The sequence below is a fragment of the Fukomys damarensis genome, unplaced genomic scaffold (assembly GCF_012274545.1).
Source record: "Fukomys damarensis isolate Sample0158 unplaced genomic scaffold, DMR_v1.0_HiC HiC_scaffold_10, whole genome shotgun sequence".
In the NCBI taxonomy this organism is placed as follows: Eukaryota; Metazoa; Chordata; class Mammalia; order Rodentia; family Bathyergidae; genus Fukomys; species Fukomys damarensis.
The window spans coordinates 36,617,624-36,627,783 of NW_022900922.1; the positions used below are offsets into that span (position 1 = coordinate 36,617,624).

General features: G+C 43.3%; 1 long non-coding RNA gene across 2 annotated transcripts; it reads right to left on the reverse strand.

The window, feature by feature from the left end:
- Window positions 1-1,639: 1,639 nt before the first annotated feature.
- On the reverse strand, window positions 1,640-7,960 carry LOC117285477. Of its 2 annotated transcripts, none has more exons than XR_004516536.1 (3): window positions 7,527-7,960; window positions 5,617-5,722; window positions 1,640-1,815 (listed from the first exon to the last, which is right to left on the reverse strand). It is a non-coding gene; the product is annotated as an uncharacterized LOC117285477 (long non-coding RNA). The 2 variants fall into 2 exon arrangements; XR_004516537.1 differs by having other exon boundaries at window positions 5,396-5,722.
- Between the last annotated feature and the right edge of the window lie 2,200 nt (window positions 7,961-10,160).

Here is a 10,160-nt window from a genome sequence, read left to right on the forward strand (position 1 = left end):
TATGTGCATTCTCAGTCGTCCCCTTCCTCGCTTGAACAAAAATGTGTCAGAGGGCAGGAATGGTGCCTGTTGTCCCAAGTACATTTAGATACCATAAAATATTTAACGGCTCTTTCTAGTACAGTTAAGCCCCTCCAAGTGGTTAAACAAACTTGAATTTATAATTCACAGGCTGAAGCATTCAAAGGGCCATAATATTTTGGTGCTGTTAATTTATATCTCTTAGAGAGACATTAAATTTAAAATGGGCTATTTAGAAGTTCCAATTCCTTTCTGTGAAACAAAGAACCAAACCCATCTTTATTTCCAGGAGTTTGCATTCTTTGCCACTGAAGAGAGCAGCATTTCTCTGGGAGTTTCAAGGTCTTTGGAGAGACATTTTAAGTCAGCCTGGAAAACAGGTGATTCGAATTCAACTTGGATCCAAATTTCTTGGGTTCTTATAGAAAGAGCAAAAGAAAAAAATATGTTTCTGCAATGATACATGCAAAAACATGGATAGCTTTCAAAAGCATGCTGAGTAAAATAAGCCTTTCCCAAAGTTATATCTTCTGCATGACTTCATCCATCCCAAATTCTATGACAGACAAAATAACCTACGTTGGAGAAAATCAGAAGAGTGGGTTTTTTGGGTGTTGGGAAAACAGACTGACAGGTAAGGGATGGAGAGGGGGTCCTGGGGTGATTAAAATGTTTTGTCTTCATACAACTTTGGGTTACACATTTATCAGCAGTTAGCAAAAACACTTAGGGTGTCCATTTGATTTTATGGTAATTTTACTCCAAAAGGAAAAGCTTCACAAGCAAATATAGAGCTCCAGTTAATTATTTAACTAAGGAGAATTGTACTGTTTCTGTAATGTACTCTGAAACGCATCCAAACATAAAGTGGTTTGGTGGATGAAGAGAAATAAGCTAAGGCAAGTGTAGTGCAGTCAATTGTGAATAACAGAATCTAAGTAATGGGTATCCCACTATTCCTACAAAATCCACCTTCTTCTTGATGCCGTGAAATTTCTCATAATAAGAAGTTTGGGGTGGGGTGGTACTATCAGCAATCTGACCAGGAAAACAGGACTTAGCTGGAAATGTCCCAGACAAGCTTAAATATAAGGACATCCTGCCCACAAATAATCCTGTCTTCATTGAAACTCAACCGTATTCAAAGTTTTCGTAAAGCTATTTGTCCCCTCTCCCTCCCACACAGAAGCTAGAGAATGGGGCACCAGAGGGAGACATAGTGCTGTCTCTGCCTCTGAGGTGTGCGTGGATTCCTTAGGCCTGAGAGTCCAGAGAGCTTTTCAAGGAGGAGAGACTCAGGTGGCCTGTGCCCTTGCCCTTTTCCAACCTTTTGCCACTTTTCCTTTCTCCATCTCCCTTCTTCCTACCTGGAACATAGATGCAACACCTGGAATTGCAGTAGCCCTCTTGAAACCCTGAGGATGTAACCCTCACACTTCAAGAATGGCAGAGTAGGAAGGTGGATGGAGCTGGAAAGCAGCCCTGTTCCAGCGACACTAAGATTTCTTATTACCCAATACAAGAAAATGCTTATATTATGAAAACATCTTCGATTTACTAAGTCATAGTTAACCAAAGACATGGCAAAGACAAGGTATATTAGATCAGGTCTGAAGAGCTCTTTATTGTAATGCACATTAATTTGAGTAATGAACTGCATTGTACATTTTAGCTAGGAGAGTCATACACCTACAGAGAGGGGATCGTGAATGCCAGGCATGGGGTGAGGGTAAAGGCAGGTCCGTATGCATCTCCCTGCTTCTCTTCCTCCTTCCTTGGCATCTTTGAATTGACCTGTTAAAGACACACAAAAGTTAAGCTTGACGTGAAAAGAAGCTGTTCCAAAGAACAAGCTGGGAGAGGTTATGGGAAGAACTGGGAAAATCTTGAGCAAACAGCCACTCCCAGAGTTGCATTAACTGTGTGTAAGGAAATATATGAAGACCTTGGGAAATTCTTACCCCAACTTCTAAGTGGGTCCAGCCAGTAGATGGCTCTATGTGGTAACCAAAGCCACACGGGCCTCCATGCCTAGGGTCTGGAGGGAACTACTAGAAATGCTGAGCCTAGGGATATTTAGTAACAGTGGGACTGGGGCCACTAGGATATAGCACACTGGTACAGGTGAGTTATTCTGTGGGCCTTGCTGAGACTTTCTAACCCTACGCTCATAGTCCAGGTTTAAATATAATAATTCAAACAAAAGGAGTTCTGATGACATGAAGACAGACAAGATGCAGATCTATACCTTTCTCATGTTCCCAGAAGCCACTGGCCTTCTGCATATGGCACATGTAAAACTTTAATGGGCTTGACTTTTTAAAGGGTGATTTCACTGAGCATCAGTGTGTAGGACACTAGATGAAGGTCTTTCCACATCTTATGACTAAGCATCGCACCATTCTGACATTGTTTAAGCTCTGTCATCGAGCAAGGGGCAACTTGCTCTCTGGGAACAACACTCCCTGGGAACGCAGACAGCAAACAGGGGAACTCAAGCAGGGACTGTCTGCTGAAGCAGCGTACTGGAACCCACACAATCACTTTCACTAGATACTTGCTTCCTATAGAACCTAAAAAAAAAATGCAAAGGCCTTTCATAGCCAAACCTTGCCCCACTTCAATGACTAACACGATGTGAGTGGCCTGTGAGTTTGTAAATCTGGAAGTTACAAGGGCAGGGGCTTACTTTTATGGCCAAACCTGTTTTCTGCTTAGGACAGGATCTTTTTTTTTTTTTTTTTTTTTTTTTTTTTTTTTTTTTTTTTTCGGTTTTTTTTTTTTTTTTTTTTTTTTTTTTTTATAATTGCTAGTGAAAAATGCCTCTGGAAAACAAGAACTTCTTCACTTGGTAGTCATTATTTTGCCCCCTTTTGTTTTTGACAATAGCATCATTTAAAAAAGAAAAAAGAAAAATTTCACCTTCTTGGCTTTAAAGTTCTTGCCCTGTCTTAGTTACACATGGGTTTAAAACACATTTTTATTTCAGGGAATGTAACTGTTTGTAACAGACACATGTAAGCACGAATCGTTCCCTGCACTGTTTCAGTCTATAGAAGGTCACAAATACCATGCTGCTACCAGAACATTTTAATGCAGCTGAAAAATTCCTGTCACCTGGTGCCCTCACAGCTGTCAGAATGTAGCACAGCACATGCCCCCTGTGTTTGCGGTGGTGCTGGTGTGAACACGCCCACTGAGCTGTCAGGTGTACAAAAGCAGAGCACATATAACTGTTTTAGTATATAGCACTTGAAAATTGTAAAAAATCAACTACATTAGTGGTCTATGTGTTTACTATACTATATGCTTTAACATTGTTCTACTGTTTGTTTCCCCCTCCTCATTACTGAAAATAAGTTGGCCGTGAGACTATCTGCCATGTGTAGCCCCACCCATCTTGTGTTTACCGCATCTCCTGATTTTATAATTTTCCCTTGCACTTGATTCCATCTCAAGTTGTTTTGTTCATGGTGGTCCTAGGAGCAATACGGTGTGAGATATATGGGGGATGTACCTGTGTGTACCTGTCACTGGCCCTTGGTGCACTACCTATACCATCTAACATTGTGTAAATATAGAGATACAAAGCACAATTTCTTGATGACCAATTTCTTGAGGCATGTCCCACCACACAGTTACACCTCCATTTAATCATTCTATCTGTCACTGGAGCCCTGACTTGAAATTTTGTGGCCCCAGAGCTGAGATCCTCAGATATCTATGCAGCCAGCATGTCAGCTCTCAAGTGTGAGAAGCCAAGCTCAGCATGGTGCAAGCACATGGGCATGTGCGGATACATTCTGACAAATGTGTCACTGCGATCTCATCATTGTACCAGCATCACAGAGTCCCCACAAACCGAGACAGTACAGCCTGTTCCACAGGTGGGTTATATGGTACAGTTGGACAGGCAGTCATTCACTGACCCAAATGTCACTCGCTCATGGCTGCATACAAATATATGAGATACAATGCATATCTTGAACAGCTATTTTCTTTTACGGGGAGGTGGTCCTGGGGGATGAACCCAGGGCCTTGTGTATGCTAGTCCAGCACTCTACCACTGAGCCACACCCCTACCCCAGCCATGTGCATTTTTTTATCCTCCATCTTCTCTAGTATTTGAAACAACATAAGTACACAAGAAAGAAAAAAATTGAGTAGGAACACACTGGAGTATCATATTTGCAAATTGTTGCTCTGTGTGTTTGCAATGCCAGCCTGAGGTGGTGGGTATTTGATACTGAGGTCCCCTCCTATTACATCTTGGCCAGGGGTCAACTGCCCTTAGTTGACTCCCCAGCATTTTGCCTCATTATGTGCTGTTGAGGAGCCAGCTGATCTCTGCTCTCCTAATCTTTCTGTCATTAATGATTGGCCTTCATTCTGACAGCTTTTTGGCTTGAAACTGAACACTCCTGACAAGTTCTACAAAGATGAGAATTTAGCCAGGGGGCTCTTTTGTCAATTAAAACATTTCATCCCACAATTGCCACCAGGGGCTTTCCAGGGCTCATGCAGTTCCCATTGCTATCTGATTGCAAGAGTGAAGAGGCAGATGTTGGGCCTTCTGAAGGTACCCTTCAGTCACAGGAAAGGCAGTCTTAGCTGCTCACATTTAAACTGTTGCTCAGAGAGGGACATGTGCACATGAAGGCCAGTTCCCCATTTGTTCCGTGAGCCATTGCCTAGTGACTCAGAACTATCTAGACAGCCAAAGCAAATAAATCAGACCTAAGACACCACTTTGGGTCTCAATTCTCCAGATTGGCTGTCTAACCAAGCTGCTAATTCAGAATGATCCTAATTCACAGGAAAATTGTTGAAACTTCTGCTTCAGCTGGCCTCAAGTTTCTTACTATTATATTACACGGGGAACGCACAGACATGCTTCTTAAGCATAATATACACATTATTATATGGCGATGGGTATGTGACTTCAAGTCAATGGAAGCTCAAAATGATCCCCCATGACTTTTTTGCAGTCCAATTCACAATTAATTGTTTGGTATAAAACACCAGGTTTTGTTCTAATGGATATTCAAAAAATTGTTTTACTCAGGTCACATTTCCCTTTTCAAAATGATTTAGGAATTTTAATAAACTGTAATCTGAAAACTCTCAGGATGTTCTTCATGCTCTTTTGGGAAGAAGACACGTAGATGAACCCAAGGCAGAAACTGAGTTATGTTCTGCAAATCCAAAGGCCACGATGTCAGGTCAGTCCTTGGAGCCAGAGGGGCTGATGTACAGCATCACCCAAATCCCTGCAGACGTGTAATCGCTTCTCATTTCCACTGCCTTTGGAAATTCTGTGTAACTTAAGAATTTTAACGCAGATACAGAGTACAAAGCACCAGTATATACTCACAAATCAAGGAGCTGTGCCCACCACTCAAACTTGCACTTAATGACTGTCTCTGGATAGAGGTTAACTTCCTTCTCCACCAGGCTGAGGAAACCATAGGCCAGCTGATCTGTCGGATTAATTTACTGACTTCTGTCAAAATCTCAGGAGCATGACATGAATATCTTTGGTGAAAAGTAACAGAAATTCCAAAGAGCCAGTTGTGATGGCATGGGTTGAATTACCTTGGATTACAAGATATTTCAGAGCTTCATCTTTTTCACAGCTCTTCTCAAATGTGTCTTCCCCAGATTTGTGGGAATTCTTTCTCTTGGAGAGCTCCAAAGCAAACTTTAATTGTACAGAGACAGCAAAAAAAAAAAACAAACAAAAAACAGGATAACAAAAAAAGTAAGAAAGATGCCAAATCACTAGGAATTTATAATATGCAGAACACATTCTTCTCTTTACCTTATGAAGAAAGGAAAATTGTGAGGTCTGGAGCTTTAGGTTTCTTTTGCTGTGACAAAATAATGCGAAAATCAACTTACAGAGAAAAACTTATTTAGGTTAACAGTTTCACTCCACAGTCACCTTGCCCCATTGTTTCTGGGCCTGTGATGTCAAACACCATGGCAGAGAGCTCTGGTGAAGCAAAGCCGTTTGTCTTATGGCCTCCAGAAAATGGAAAGATAGAGAAAGAGAACCAGAGAGGAAAAAGGCCAGGGACGAAGCACACCCTTCTGGCACTGTGGAACCTACTACTTCCCCTATGGAGTTCCACCCGAGAGCCTCCCCGACCTCTGTGCAGTCGGGTAAGCAGCGGACAGAGCAGTGGGTTAATCCAGTGATGGGGTGAGAGCCTCAGGACCCACTCATCTTCCAAAGCCCCTCCTCAGAATATTGCTGCTTAGAGGACAGAGCCTTTCACCCAGGAACTTTTGGGAGACATTTCAGATTCAAATCATAATACTTAGGGATTTTCCAAGTTCATTTCTGCAGAATCAAATTTTATCAATGCTGTTACAGATCCATTCACCACAGTGACTTTTTAACATAATCTTTTAGGTTTGCACTTCCAGGATATTCTTAGCACAATTATTTGCCTATTTCTTATCTTAATTCAGGCAAACCACAAGGACTAAGCAAGAGGGACTTACATAGGCTGAGGAACTGAAGGTCAGTTCAGATTTTCATAGGCATGGTGGTCTCAGAAACACCATTTACAATTTCTGACTCAGTTGTGATTTCACTTTTATTTATTCTTTCAATTTAAGACTAAAGAGATCAAAACCAGAAACCATTTCTGCCTGTGTGGGGCTCACAGTTCAGAGGGCAGGAGAGAGAGTCATTCCATAATAACACAAATGTGAGCTAAATTACAATTGCAGAAAAGCATCAAAGTAAGGGTATAAGGAACTCTGCTGTCTTCTACCCTGGACTTAACCCAGTAGGAAGTCAGGAGAGGACCCAACCCCACTGAGGTCCGCAGGCCAAGGAAAGGTGGTGTGAGATAATTAGGAAAAACTTGGAGGAAATAACTGTCCATGCAGAGGGACAGATATAGAAAGGGCCCTCGCCATATGTGTGGGAGCATGGTGGACATTTCTGAGAGATGTCAGTGCCCACCATGCCAGTGTCTGGAGCCACACAAACAACATGTTGCCCTGATGACATAGAAAGCCACTGATGTGTGTGTGTGTGTGTGTGTGTGTGTGTGTGTGTGTGTGTGTGTGTGTGGTGTTTTACTGAGGATTAACTGACAAACAGAAACTGTTAAGTATAGGGTATGCAATACGATATTTTGGTATACATGTACATCATGAAGTGATTATGACTGTCTACTGATGTGTTTTAAGCTTTGTTCCTTCTGGCTGCAGCAGGGGAACTCATCTGGAATGAACACCAGAAGGTTTGGGTGAAAAGAGTGAAGCCTGTGCTGTGAGCCCCAGAAAAGGATGAAGGTCTGGACCAGGTGGGAGTGATGATGCAGTAGATTTGGGGTGAGGAGGGGAAAGGAGGGAGTGAGGCAGAAAGAGAAGAATGAGAAGGGAGAGGAGGGAGGAAGGAAGACATGGAGGGGTGAAGAAGAAGAGAGGAAGGGTGCAAAGGAATTAGAAGGGAAGGGGTTGGGGGAGTGGAGAGAATTACTCACCTCTACCCGTATGGCTGCTGGTGGTCACGTCCTTCAGGATAATGAGCAGAGCCGGCCTCGGGCTTCAAGGGGAAACCAAGCGTAGTCTGGACAGGTGGAAATCGAGTTGTTCTGTGATATCCCCAAGGACACGGGAAGTGGGCTCTGGGATACACAGGCCTGAGGCTCAGAGCAGGGCCCGGGCCAGAGGTAGAAGATGAGTCCCATAACCCCTCGGAGGCTACAGACACGCATACCCGGATTACTAGTGTCTCTATTTGCAATCCCAATGCTGGGAGCAAAGTGGAAAGTAATAAAAACATCTGGACTCGTCTCACTGTTATCAATCCGTCTCTAACACCCCTCCTCCCTGCCGGGCGTGGGCTCCGTTATGACTCCCGCAGGCCTTGCGAATCTTCTGGGAAATCTATCTGACTCCGGATCTCACACATAAAACTCGTTTTCTGCCTTTCTGATTGGGAACCAGGAATCCGGGTTCCTCAGTTCAGTAAAAGCTACACGGTGCTGATCTCTTCCACAGAACACTGCTAAATTCCAGCAAGGTGTGGAGCTACACTCCCTTTGGAGATTGTTCTAACCTCGCAGCTCACTCGGCACAAGCTGCTCAAGAGAAAAATGACTGAAAGGCAACTATGGTATTTATTGGATAGTATAAGACCTAACAATTTCATTTCCCATAAAAGGAGTTTTCTGCAGCCTTGATTATATCTTCTAACTTTTTAAAAACTATTCTTCTCCCCAGTGATCAATTGGAGAAATTGTATATTATATATTTAACATTGGAAAAATGATTCAGAAGATCCACTGTTCTCACAGACTTGACTCTGGAAAGAGGGATTTTGAAATCTGTTTATTGGGGAATAATTGTAAGTCCAAACAATTTTTTTTAAATTTTCAGGAAAACAAAAGTCTAATTTAAGTACTGATGGTTACCTTTTGATCACTCTATGTACTTACAGTACTTTACACTGATTTACTCACCCTGGGTTGTTGTAGAAAGAACTCATCTTGTTCTAGAGTTAGGTCTTTCTTCATTTAGAGACAGGGTCTCACTGCATTGCCCAGCCTGGCCTCAAATTCCCAGGCTCAAGCCGTCTTCCTGTCTCAGCCTCCTAAGTAGCTTGGGATGGCAGGCATGGGCCATGACACCAAGTTTACTTATCTCTTTGATCTTAATGTCTAGATCTATAAAATGAGATTATTAGTATCTGGCTTCAAAGGGTAGATTTTTAAAATTCCATGTTAATGGAATTAATGAGAATCACACATAAAATCTATCACTTTACTACTAATGAATTCAAGCCATTGTTACTGCCACAACTTTCAGAAAAACTCTACAGCTTTCTTAATGTCCATTTCTTCTTGAAATCATCTAAAATAAAAATCTTTATCATTAGCAACCTTCCTTTAACCCCAAGTACTCAGAGAGTGTGAACTTTCTTTGAAATACCATGGGATTGAAAGATTGTGGTGTAGGAAGTCAAGACGACCAGTGCTTAGGCACCATGCAAGCTGTGTGTCTTGGTGCAGGGTATGCGACCTCCTTCTGGACCTCCTTGTGGTACCCAAGGTGGAGACCTTACAGTACAGAGAATGCCTGTGCACAGTAGGCTCTTCATCATTGCCTCGTATGGGGCCCATTAATGCTCCATGAATCCTTCTTCCTGTCTCCTTCTCACTCCTGCAGTCTCTCCTCACTGGCTGAGCACCCCCAAAGATGTTTCACAATGCCTGGGGCCAGCGATCCCCAAGGGGACAGCTGATGTGTGAGCATTCTGACTGCTGACCACAATTTCCACACACAGTGTCCCTCTGGGAGTTCACTAACCCTACCAGGCTCCCAAGACGAATCCAGATCGTAAAAACATGAAACACTAGACTTGTGTTGCAGAAAATAATTTCTAAATGTCTTTAACTCCCAGTGATACCACACCCTGGCCTCATGCCTTCCTGTGTGGCAAGGCCACACATGTGCCATGGCAGCTGGGCAGCCTCCTATGGCACCCGGCCCCTGCTCCAGGCCTACGGCAGGAAACAGCAAGCCAAAGCCCCTGGCACCTCATTCTTTGTGTCCAACCTGCCCTGGGACCAGTGTCTCACTGCTGCCTCCTCCTCCATGAGATGCCCTCTCCCATATGCTGCTGGCTTCACTCTTTTTCTTCTGGCTCTGACCAAATTGCCTCTATGGGCAGGCTGGTTATGTTGGGAAGGGCACTTGCATTTGCAATGGGGAAGCCTCACCAAGCTAGGAGTGGGAAACACCTTTCCCTTGGCTCAAAGATCATTTCTTCCGGATAATATGACAAGAGCTAAAATATTAGATGATTCATTTTAAGGGCCAGTATGTGAACCATACATGGGCTCTCTTATTCCCAAGAGGGACTGATAAAGGGGTCGATGATACATCTGGAAGTGTTCCCCCAACTTTAGGTTAGAAACAACCTCCAAATCAGGTGACGGTATTCACAGTGGGGTGCTGGGCTGTGACTGGGTCCTGACAGTTCTGCCCCGTGTATGGATTAATCCATAATGGATTAGTGGGTTTATGGGTCATGGTTATTGAGGAAGTGGTCGGTGGTAAAAGCAAACTCCCCCTTCTCATCAGACCATCATCAGACGCTGGGCGGATGCCAG